Source organism: Schistocerca piceifrons, chromosome 2 (genome assembly GCF_021461385.2).
Source record: "Schistocerca piceifrons isolate TAMUIC-IGC-003096 chromosome 2, iqSchPice1.1, whole genome shotgun sequence".
NCBI classification, from domain to species: domain Eukaryota; kingdom Metazoa; phylum Arthropoda; class Insecta; order Orthoptera; family Acrididae; genus Schistocerca; species Schistocerca piceifrons.
Genome location: NC_060139.1, coordinates 106,414,557 through 106,427,463, shown reverse-complemented (window position 1 = coordinate 106,427,463; position 12,907 = coordinate 106,414,557). Strand labels below are relative to the sequence as shown.

Below are 12,907 nucleotides of genomic sequence, written 5' to 3'. Positions count from 1 at the left end.
CGTGCTACAGACGCGAAATTTAACAGACAGGAAGAAGATGCTGTGACGTGCAAATGATTAGATTTTCAGAGCATTCACACAAGGTTGGAGCCGGTGGCGACACCTACAACATGCTGACATGAGGGAAGTTTACAACCGATTTCTCATACACAAACAGCAGTTGACCGGCGTTGTCTGGTGAAACGCTGTTGTGATGCCTCCTGTAAGGAGGAGAAATGCGTACCATCACGTTGATAAAGGCTTGTCGTATCGCGCCATTGTTGCTCGCGTTGGTCGAGATCCAATGACTGTTAGCAGAATATGGAATCGGTGGGTTCAGAAGGGTAATACGAAACGCCGTGCTGGATCCCAACGGCCTCGTACCACTAGCAGTCGAGTCAAGAGATGGGGACGTTTGCAAGACAACAACCAGCTCGGAGACCATGGCTGCGGTTACCCTTGACGCTGCATCACAGACTGGAGCACCTGCGATGGTGTACTCAACGACGAACCTGGGTGCAGGAATGGCAAAACGTCATTTTTTCGGATGAAACAAGGTTCTGTTTAGAGCATGACGATGGTCGCATGCGTGTTTGGCGACATCGCGGTGAACGCACATTGGAAGCGTGTATTCGTCATCGCCATAATGGCGTATCACCCGGCCTGATGGTATGGGGTGCCATTGGTTACACGTCTCGGGCACGTCTTGTTCGTATTGACGGTACTTCTAACATTGGACGTTACTTTTCAGATGTGTTACGACCCGTGGCTCTACCCTCCATTCGATCCCTGCGAAACCCTACATTTCAGGATGATAATGCACGACCGCATGTTGCAGGTCCTGTGCGGGCCTTTCTGGATACAGAAAATGTTCGACTGCTGCCCCGGGCCAGCACATTCTCCAGATCTCTCACCAATTGAAATCGTCTGGTCAATGGTGGCCGAGCAACTGGCTCGCCACAATATGCCAGTCACTACTCTTGATGAACTGTGGTATCGTGTTGAAGCTGCATGGGCAGCTGTACCTGTACACGCCATCCATGCTCTGTTTGACTCAATGCCCAGGCGTATCAAGGCCGTTATTACGGCCAGAGGTGGTTGTTCTGGGTACTGATTTCTCAGGATCTTTGTACCCAAATTGCGTGAAAATGTAATGACATGTCAGTTCTATTTGTCCAATGAATACCCGTTTATTATCTGCATTTCTTAATGGTGTAGCAATTTTAATGGCCAGTAGTGTACAAAATCGTACTTAACTTTGGGAAGAATCTGATGGATGGCACTCTATGTCTCGTAGCTAATACAATGATACCTAAAATAACTTTACTGTCTCTTAGCAGTCTACACTGAAATGACAAAAGTCCTGGGATGGTGATGTGTGAATATACACGTGGTGTTAGTACTGCGTACACAAGATATACGAAAGGGCAGTGCATGGGCAGACCTGTCGCTCGTACTCAGGTGGTTCATGGGAAAAGATTTTCTACGTGATTATGGCACACGACGGGAATTAACAGGCTTTGAACGCGGATTGGTAGTTGGAACTACACACATGGGTCATTCCATCTTGGATATCGTTAGGGAATTCAATATTCCGAGATCCAAACTGTCAAGAGGGTGCTGACGACCTTCACTTATCGAATGAGGACGGCGACGTTTGCGTGCAGTTGTCAGTGCTAACAGACGAGCAACACAATGAGAAATAAGCACGGAAATTAATGTGGATCGTACGACGAACGTGTCCGTTAGGATAGCACGTCGAAATTTGGTGTTAATGAGCTGTGACATCAGACGACCAAGGCGAGCGCCTCTGCTAACATCACGACATCGCCAGCAGTACCGCCGTGTACCGACTTGACAGAAAATCCTAGGAAGTTCTGGTCTTACGTTAAATCAGTAAGTGGCTCGAAACAGCACGTCCAGACACTCCGGGATGATGATGGCACTGAAACAGAGGATGACACGCATAAAGCTGAAATACTAAACACCTTTTTCCAAAGCTGTTTCACAGAGGAAGACCGCAGTGCAGTTCCTTATCTAAATCCTCGCACGAACGAAAAAATGGCTGACATCGAAATAAGTGTCCAAGGAATAGAAAAGCAACTGGAATCACTCAACAGAGGAAAGTCCACTGGACCTGACGGGATACCAATTCGATTCTACACAGAGTACGCGAAAGAACTTGCCCCCATTCTAACAGCCGTGTGCCGCAAGTCTCTAGAGGAACGGAAGGTTCCAAATGATTGGAAAAGAGCACAGGTAGTCCCAGTCTTCAAGAAGGGTCGTCGAGCAGATCTCTGACGTCGATCTGTTGTAGAATTTTAGAACATGTTTTTTGCTCGCGTATCATGTTGCTTTTTGAAACCCAGAATCTACTCTGTAGGAATCAACATGGATTCCGGAAACAGCGATCGTGTGAGACCCAACTCGCTTTATTTGTTCATGAGACCCAGAAAATATTAGATACAGGCTCCCAGGTAGATGCTATTTTCCTTGACTTCCGGAAGGCGTTCGATTCAGTTCCACACTGTCGCCTGATAATCAAAGTAAGAGCCTACGGAATATCAGACAAGCTGTGTGGCTCGATTGAAGAGTTTTTAGCAAACAGAACACAGCATGTTGTTCTCAATGGAGAGACGTCTACAGACGTTAAAGTAACCTCTGGCGTGCCACAGGGGAGTGTTATGGGACCATTGCTTTTCACAATATATATAAATGACCTAGTAGATAGTGTCGGAAGTTCAATGCGGCTTTTCGCGGATGATGCTGTAGTATACAGAGAAGTTACAGCATTAGAAAATTGTAGCGAAATGCAGGAAGATCTGCAGCGGATAGGCACTTGGTGCAGGGAGTGGCAGCTGACCCTTAACATAAACAAATGTAATGTATTGCGAATACATAGAAAGGAGGATCCTTTATTATATGATTATATGATAGCGGAACAAACACTGTTAGCAGTTACTTGTGTAAAATATCTGGGAGTATGCGTGCGGAACGATTTGAAGTGGAATGATCATATAAAATTAATTTTTGGTAAGGCGTGTACCAGGTTGAGATTCATTGGGAGAGTCCTTAGAAAATGTAGTCCATCAACAAAGGAGGTGGCTTACAAAACACTCGTTCGACCTATACTTGAGCATTGCTCATCAGTGTGGGATCCGTACCAGATCGGGTTGATGGAGAAGATAGAGAAGATCCAAAGAAGAGCGGCGCGTTTCGTCACAGGGTTATTTGGTAACCGTGATAGCGTTGCGGAGATGTTTAGCAAACTCAAGTGGCAGACTCTGCAAGAGAGGCACTCTGCATCGCGATGTAGCTTGCTGTCCAGGTTTCGAGAGGGTGCGTTTCTGGATGAGGTACCGAATATATTGCTTCCCCCTTCTTATACCTCCAGAGGAGATCACGAATGTAAAATTAGAGGGATTCGAGCGCGCACGGAGGCTTTCAGACAGTCATTATTCCCGCGAACCATACGCGACTTGAACAGAAATGGGAGGTAATGACAGTTGCACGTAAAGTGCCCTCCGCCACACACCGTTGGGTGGCTTGCGGAGTATAAATGTAGATGTAGATGTAGTACCTCTCCTGGGTTCGTGACCATTTCAGTGGGACCCTAGACGACCAGAATACCGTGGTTTTCTCAGATGGGTCCCGAATTCAGTTGCCAAGATCCGATGGTAGGCTCCGAGTGGGTCGCAAAGCTTAAGAACCCAGGGATCCAAGTTGTCAACGAGGCACTGTTCAAGCTGGTGGTGTTGGAGACCATTTGCAGCCATTAATGGACTTCATGTTCCCAAACAACGATGGAATTTTTATGGATGATAATGCACCATGTTACTGGGTCACAATTCTTCGCGACTGGTCTGAAGAACATTCTGGACAATTCGAGCAAACGGTTTTTTCACCCAGATGGCCTGGCACGAATCCCGTTGAATATATATGGGACATAATGAAGATATCATTTCATGCACAAAATTCTGCACCGGCAATACTGTTGCAGTTAAGGACGGCTATAGAGTCAGCATGCCAACGGCTTTACCGCAGTAGTAACACCGGTTCCCGTCAGATCACCGAAGTTAAGCGCTGTCAGGCTGGGCCAGCACTTGGATGCGTGACCATCCGGTCTTCCGAGAGCTGCTGGCAAGCGGGGTGCACTCAGCCCTTGTGAGGCAAACTGAGGAGTTATTTGATTGAGAAGTAGCGGCTCCGGTGTTGTAAACTGCCACATACGGCCGGGAGAGCGGCGTGCTGGGCGCATGCATATCCGCATCCAATGACGCCTGTGGGCCGAGGATGACACGGTGGCCGGTCGGGACCGTTTGACCTTCGTGGCCTGCTCAGATGGAATTGGGCTGTTGTTTGTTAGAGTCAGCATGGCTCAATAATCCTGCAGGAGACTTCCAACGATGTGTTGAGTCCATGCTACTACGAGATGCTGCACTGCACCGGCTAAATGTGGCCCGGCACGATAATAGGAGGTATCCCATCACCTCAGTGTACGTTCTGATACAAACAATCGCCTCTTTTGTCTAAACTGTTTTTATGACTGTTTCAGTCGCGTAGCAGGCATTCCCTGTGTTTTCCACGTTTGGCCCTGCTGTTTGCTTGGTCGTGACGGCAGTTTTGTAATGAATAAGCCAGTATCTCTTCACTTTTTTGCTCCAGCAGACAGTCTTCTCCACTTTGGTTGATTAGCGTAATCAGATTCTTCTTTAATCTATTGTCTGGGAAGTGTACCATAGTCATATCATTAGTCAGTCTGCAAAGGTTTGTAGCTCTGATATCACTTCGTGAATCACTGGAAAACTCGGATGTTGCCAGCAGCAACAGGAACATACGAATCCAATTAATTCGTAAGCACTTCTCTCTTATTCTGTCGTTAAGTCAGAACAACAGACAGTCACTGGTTGAGACATAGGTGACAACTTATGTAGCCTGTGTATGCTAATAAAATGGTTTTCGTTCCACATAACCTGATATCCGCGGTATATCACAGTGTTGGTCTAGTCGCTTTATGCAGTTGTTCCAGGACTCCAGTTTTCGATCGAATGCCAGAAAGGGCGGCGGCGGCATCTTTAACTGGAGTGGTTGTTGTTGTTGGTCATCGTCCTTTTGTTCTTCAAGTTGGTCCTAGCGCACCACGAAGAGCTTCTGGGTTGCTGACAGATGTGGTACTAAGGCTAGCACTAGGTAACAGACGAGTTCCGATTGGTTATGCCTGAAAAATATGGTCACAACACTTTACAAAATTCACAGAAATCTTCTTGCAGATAAAAAGAATTAGCAATAGCAGCATGTAATAACGATAGAATAAGGCCAAGCAGGGTTGCTACAAAATCAAGGTAAAATACAATTTGCAAAACATAGTAATTCCTTCCGTTTTTCGCCAGAGTCATTTGTTGTTACTAGGCGCCTAATGTTGGCGAGGATGATATGGGTTTGCACTGGTCACCACTTTTCCTTTTCTTCTCGTCGCGAGCAGCCCTGCTGGTCGCTTTTCCGATCGGTTTGTTAGGTGAGCGCACCGAGTGGTAGGGTTACCGCAACCAAGCCTCCGTGTAATTCTGTAAGATGTTCGGTAGCGAGTCGGTGCGGCTCCTCGATCAAGCCGATCGAAGACAAGTGACCACAGCTCCTAACATGCTCACCCGACGACTGCGCGCTCAGCACTGCACACCGCAGCACACACAGCGCCCCCCACCAAAGAAGGCAGCAGACACAACTACCAGAAATGCTCTTCCAATCATAGTCTGAGACTGCAGGCGCATTGAGATCCTTCACAATTTCGTCAATGTGCCTTGAGACGCACGATATCTCATGCCAGCTCATTTGTGAGCCCCTACCGCCTTTTGATAAGAACCATGTCCCAAAAAGTTGAGAGTTGTCATAGCCAAGAAGAAAAAAAAAACTGTTGAACTGATGACTGATAAGAATTGTTCAACTGATTTAGTCGTTTCTGTACTTACTGAAAAAATGTAATTTCTGATTTAGTCGTTTCAGAACTTGCTAAACAAATGTACCTTCAGTTGCAAAGGTGCGGCTGTAGCTGTTCGATCGACTCGCATATTCAGCTGAAGTTCCTCAACCAGTTCCTCCCTGCTCAGACCATACCTCGCCACAAAGCTGCTCTCAGGAATTTCAAAGGGCTTCGTCTCATCCCGCAGATTATATTGCCATATCGTATGGCACCGCATTTCCTCGAGCTGCCTTGGTCGTCCTTGCCTCCTACTTAAGAGTACCGTGAGCACCGTATACTCTTCCCCGATTCTCGACTGAAATGTTGCAAAATAAAATTTATGAACTCACATTCCACTCGGAGGCATCCCAATGATTCTTTAGTAAAACATAATCAATGAATTCAAAACTAATAACCACTCAATATTTCTAAAATTATATATTATCTCCACATTCAAAGCGCAATAAACTGCATGAACAGCCTTACCAGAACCTCACGACCTCTTGGTACAGTAGACAAATAATAAGCATGCAGACCGATAGTTAACAGGCCTCAGTAGCATACAGAATAGCAACATTGGTTACCACACCGAAAATGACATCACCAGCGAGTCTTATCTACCGAACCGAACGGTATGGACGATACGGAATAAGGCTCAGTAGCGTACAGAATGGCAGTATTGGCTACCACACCGAAAATGACGTCACTACCGAGGCTAAAGTACCAAACCGAACGGTATGGACGGTACGTGATGGGACTATTTTTAAAGTACAAGATTCGCGTGCAAGCTAACTTCTTAATGTTTTCTTAGCAAGGGAAGTATTTCTCTGTAGATATGAAACTAACAATTTTTAGCTGTAGTAATTGTTGTGTTTGCTTTCTGTGATATTTATTATGGTGCAGGATAATGTTTTAAGTTACTGGAGAGAAAATACTTCGGCGCCAACGGAGCTACTAGACAACAGGCCTCTGATTGTTCTGCTTTACGGCCGAGCAGCGCACGACCCAACCGCTGCCTCATGTATCGTTACGAAAAACCGTCTTACTCGACACTTTCCCTCTCTTCCCAGAAAACGAAAGCCTTATGTTTAGTCAGCTGAGCGTTGGCACTTAATCTGCACTATATAACTGTTGCTAGTTTACTGATTCTAGCAATATCTAATTTCTGTGTTGACCATGTGTAACGTAACGGAATATTGTTACCTTTATGCAACTATTTTTCTCTTCGATCACTCTCCAAAGCTCAGCGAGGATAGAAGAGCTCCATTTGCAATAATTTCAGTGCATAACAAAGGATATTACACTGAATAAAGACTTCAGCTGCCTACTTTGTACTTTTATCCTCACCTCAGTAGAGAACGGATTGTAGACTGGTATAATCTTATTGTACGACAGTCCCTCTGAGAAAGATACTGCTTTTACGAAGATTTGTAGGCGCCAGTTCTACAGGATCAATTTCACTTATTTATTTCAGAAGTTATTTAACTATTACCTGATCAATATGCGTTATTACAATTTTCAATGTTCTGTTTGGAATCAAGGTAGATGAAAGCTATGAGATTTTGACGTAGCTCATTGGAATTACGTATTAATGAAAACTGAATAACTGATGATTAAGTGATAGTAATATCAAAAACTAAAGCATTAAGTGAATTAGCAATGTACCCAGGTAATTTTATGTCCACACAAATAAATTTGAAGCTGTTTTTCCAGCTTTATGTACTTAACAACAATCTTTCATTTTCGTGATTCTGAAAATGGTTTGTACTATCTTTTCACTCTTTAGATCTACTCAAAATTATTTAAACAAATAAAGAGAAAGAATTCACAGTAGCTTAGGATCATGACTTCTACAGATAACTTTAACTAACACTATCTGTTCAATAAGCAAATGTGACGCCAGGATACCCTGTCTTCAACGGTCTTTTCGTTTCGTTCCAGCCATTCCACACCTCTTCGTGCTAAGGTCATCCACACAACCGGGAGTTGCAAACCCAAAGTGATTTTGTTATTAACTTTGTCAAAAATAATATATATATATTCAAAGAACCTGCGAATATTACAGTCGTCGTAATTACAGAAAACGTTCATTATTAAGCTTTTCTTTCCTTTTAATAATATCTATTACTTCAGCTACTTTAAATATATTGTCAAAGACATTTAACATCGTTAGAAAACATCGGTACATTCAAAATTATTTCAAAACATCGTACTTTAATGAAACTATTCTTGTAGTTACAGTCTAGTCGAAAAATCAGAATAAACTTTTTGCCCTAATTTAAGATGTTACGTTACACAGTCTATAATTGTCACTGTAGCTGGTAGCAAGCGTGCGATCAGGCACCTTTAGGGAACCGTAGCAGGGACAAGTTTTCTGCTTATGTAGATGTTCGGGCTGAATAAATATTAGCACTGAGTTACTACATTCACTACAACAGAGAGCACCATAATCCTTTCCGTCCGGATCAGCCACACAACCACCTTTGAATGACCTCCGTCACTATGTCGGAAAACTGAATAACTTCTTACAAGAAGCGCAGCTGGAATAATGTATACAGTAGAAAAGGTGGTAGGAAGGCTTACGTTTTATGATCGTGCCCTTTGTCACTACGTGAAGCTCCAGTGTAGACTGCCCCTTCGTGTCGTTTGTAGAGTCATGTGAAGTTCACACCTGACTTTCGAGTAATATACATTTTTTTCAGAGGTCTTGGCAGATGTGCTATAGTTCTAGAGTTCTCTGTACAAAATTTAAAGAGTTCTGCAGAATTTCGCGAAGAAAACAATACTACTTGGGAAAATTTTAATCTCGTAAAAAATTAAATCCAATAGAGTTGTGATGACAGACCCCAACGATCTTATCGGAAATCCTACTTCATTTCTTGTGAAGGTAATCGTTTATAATTGCAGTAATGTGCGACACACTTCACTAACATATATCTTTTCGTTCGGATGTTGATCTCGCTGCCCTAGTTGTGATCGGTGCATGTGGATACAAATCGGCACACATCGTGACGAATATCGCTAAGCATCCGACTGCTGACAACCCAATGAATCTAACGGTAGATGCGATTTTTTCATCTGATTATTGCGTTGTATTACAACAAATTTAATTTAATTTGATATTCTTTGCTACAATTAAGTACCGGATTTGAAGATAGCTCTCTCTTTATTGTCCTTTCACGAACTCATGCTACTTCATTGTTCGATACATACTGGGATTTTCCAACATTTAGCAAGACATACGCTATGTTCTTCACAGAGGAGCTCACTCGTGTCATACAAATCTACCACCTTTTGTACCTCCACACGTTCAGGGCACAGCATAGCTGGACCCTGAGATAAATCATGAGTGTTAAAGCGGCGATCTTAAGTGTAGCTGTATGGAGTAATAGATCTAGAACAGAAGTTGCTCAAGCAGTCAAAACATCGCCTCACAAGCTGAGTATAGCAGTCATCAGCCGCTAAAACACGCTCCAAACTGACTCAGGCAGTTAATATAATTAATTTACGTTAGCTCAAAAGACACATAGTTATTGGAGCGCCAATAATCAGTAGTTGGAAATCATCTTCTCGGTGAGAGGGTGAATGCTTTCGTGGGCCCCGTGTATGGTGCTACAGCTGCTGGAGCGTGTCGTTTGGTGAAGATAACTCTGGACCAGATTTATGGATGCGAAGACTGAGAGTGAGTGAGTGAATGAGTGACAGAGAGAGAGAGAGAGCGAGAGAGAGAGCGAGAGTGAGGTGGCGCAATGAGACCTCGGAACTTGGAGGGAGTTGTCTCTTGTCTCACTTCCAATTGATGCCTAATAGCCTAAAATGAATGTTATTTGTAGACTTAACACTTTTTAACGATTTAATTAATGTGTTTAAACGACATCTGTGACAACTCAGGAATCTTACATACATTAATTTGATCGATTTATCCGTGACATCGTTTTGTCTTCAACAAATGTCATGGATGAAAAGCCTTTTATTCATCTGTATGTCGTCTCAAAGAGACAGAGGTCTATATAACTGAGTACGAATGTTCTTAGCTCTAGGAAATGTTCATTGCATAATAAATTCCAGAAATTAATTAAGGAAGAATCATTTCGATATGAAAAAAGCTTGTCAGATTTCATTTTTAAAAATGAAATTTTTTAAACTAATCAGCTGCATTTCTGTGTCACTAGGAATCTACGTTATATTTTGTTGACGAACTGAAAACGGGTATGAGACTTTCATATGGCCCATGCACTATTTACGTTTTCCAGTATATTTGGTCAAATTCTGTTATCTGCCTCACATTCCCTCTGTTATTTGAGTTACGGAAATATATTCAAATAATCGTTTTATAACTGAGAAATGATCAGTTTTGAAGTAATTTGAATTGGACTGGTGCTTTTGCCTTCTAGTTTCAAATTTAGGCTTTGAGATGGCAACTAACGTCAACTAAAAAACCAAATCTAATTGCTTGTAGCCATATCATAGGGTTTATTTGGCAGATAGAGTATTTTCCTGTCCTAAAAAAAATGAGAAACAGCGTTTTTCAAGTATCAAAATGTATTGAGAAGCTGTCTTTTAGAAATTCTGCGTCTTGCCATGTAGGAGAAGTTCACTATACTCCAAATCGACAATTCACATCACCTTCAAAACTGTCATATTGTTAACACCGTAGCTCTGAGAATATTGACACATTTCAGAACCGGAGGCATAACATACCACATTTTAAAGGTTTAAAGATTTTTCCACTCAATGTCACTTGGTTTGTAATGCAGTAATATTTTAGTACAGGATGATTAAAATATTTTCTAACAAAGTTGCAGTGCCATTGATTCTGACAAGCATTGACGGCTCTCAACCAATACTGACATAAATCACCTTACTCTGTGATACCCTTTTAAATTTTTGTGGACATGATTTTACTTTTTCAACTATTTCTGATCCTATTGTTTTAGCATGCAGTGTCTCCAGCCTGGTAAGGTCTTTGAAGGCATTAAAATGAACATCAGTTCCACTTACAAAAGTTATATACTGGGCAACATCATGTATGTCCGTTGATCTACCCGAAGCTAGAGGGAAGAAAGTACAAAAACGGCCAAGGTCTTCCAGTTGCTTAGATAGCCGCGCGGGGTGGCGTCACGGTCTTTGGCGTCTTGTCACTGTTCGCGCGGCTCCCCCGTCGGATGTTCGAGTCCTCCCTCGTGCATGGGTGTGTGTGTTGTCCTTAGTGTTAAGTTACTTTAAGTTAGATTAAGTAGTGCGTAAGCTTAGGGACCGATGACCTCAGCAGTTTGGTCCCATAACACCTAACCACAAATTTCCAAAGTTGGTGAGATACGTCGTCAGAGAGTCCCTCGTTTCCTCTCGTTACTGGCCGCCTTGATAGATCAGTTTTTTCACTTTTAATTCAATACCCTTTTTACCCAGATGGCCTGGAGATATTTGGAGACCAAGTTTATTTCCCCATGAGATAGAAGTTTATTTATTTTTAAGTTTATTTATTTATTTTTAAGTTTATTTATTTTTAATAATGCTAAAGAACTTTCACATGATGCTTATGTCGTCGCAAACTCTTCGAAACTTACTTTAGCAAATATAATTTGCCTTTTCTAGCCACTTTCTTTTTGTAGGCCACATTTTTTTTCGTAGATCATACTCAAGTACAAGCTTCATTTCTTCTTTGTTAGTCTGACTTTGTGTTTTGTGGTCTTTACTAAGGTAATGCCATCTATTAATGTGAAAGAGTACTCGAACATACAATGCAAAAGTCTGTTCCTGATGGACGTGCTATAAACCAAAATAAGGACATCCAAACTATTGAGTGAAGCCCTCGAAAAAACCTGCCATAATTAATTTCTGGTATTCATTGCGCAGTGAACATTTCCTAGAGCTATGAAAATCTGTGTATAATTATATAGGCTTGTGTCTCTTTAAGACGACGTGCAGATGAATACAAGGCTTTCCATCCATGACATTGGTTGGAAGCAAAACAACGTCACGGATGAAAGAATCAATGTGCGTAAAGTTCTTGAGTTGCAACAGATGTTATTTAAATACATTAATTAAATCGTTAAAAGTCCAGAAACAACATTCATTTTAGACTTTCAAGCATCGTCTGGGATTGTTTTTAGTGAACAGAGACAACAGACATCTCCAAGTTCCGAGTCTTCAGTGCTCCATCTCGCTCGCTATCTCTCTCTCTCTTCAAATGTGTGTGAAATCTTATGGGACTTAACTGCTAAGGTCATCAGTCCCAAGCTTACACACTACTTAACCTAAATTATCCTAAGGAAAAACACACACACCCATGCCCGAGGGAAGACTCGAACCTCCGCCGGGATCAGCCGCACAGTCTATGTCTGCAGCGCCTGAGACCGCTCGGCTGATTCCACGCGGCTATCTCTCTCTCTCTCTCTCTATCTCTCTCACTCTTCGCATCCAGAAATCTGGCCCAGAGTTATCTCTCCGGCAACTGTAGCACCATAAGCGGGGTCTACGACAGCATTCGCCCTCTCATCGAGGAGATGATTTCCGACTACTGATGATTGGTGCCCCAATAAGCATATATCTTTCGAGCTTACGTAAATTCATTCATTTAATTGTGTGGAACAGTTGTTATACTTCTTCCTCTAACCGAACAAGATCGTACCCCTATCCCTGTTTTCTAACTCTGACAATGAACCTATGAAGGTACAAAAGGTGCTTGAATTGTATGAGGCGTCTGAACTCCTCTGTGAGAAAAACAGCGTATGTCTCGCTAAATGTTGGGAAATCCCAGTAAGCGTCGAACAATGAAGTAACAGGAGTTCATGAAACCATATCATAAAGACAACTATCTTCAAATCCGGTAGTTAATTGTAGCAGAGAGTATCAAATTAAATTAATGTTGTTGTAATACAGCGCAATAAGTAGACGAAAAAATAGCAACTACTGTTGGATTGCTGGGGTTGTCAAATGGTTCAAATGTCTCTGAGCACTATGGGACTTAAC

The 12,907-nt window shown here is 42.6% G+C and overlaps 1 protein-coding gene across 1 annotated transcript in view; it reads left to right on the top strand.

Moving 5' to 3' along the window:
- Positions 1–12,907, top strand: part of LOC124775179 (transmembrane protease serine 9-like) — a 236,125-nt gene that overhangs the window by 17,318 nt on the left and 205,900 nt on the right. The window lies entirely within an intron of this gene.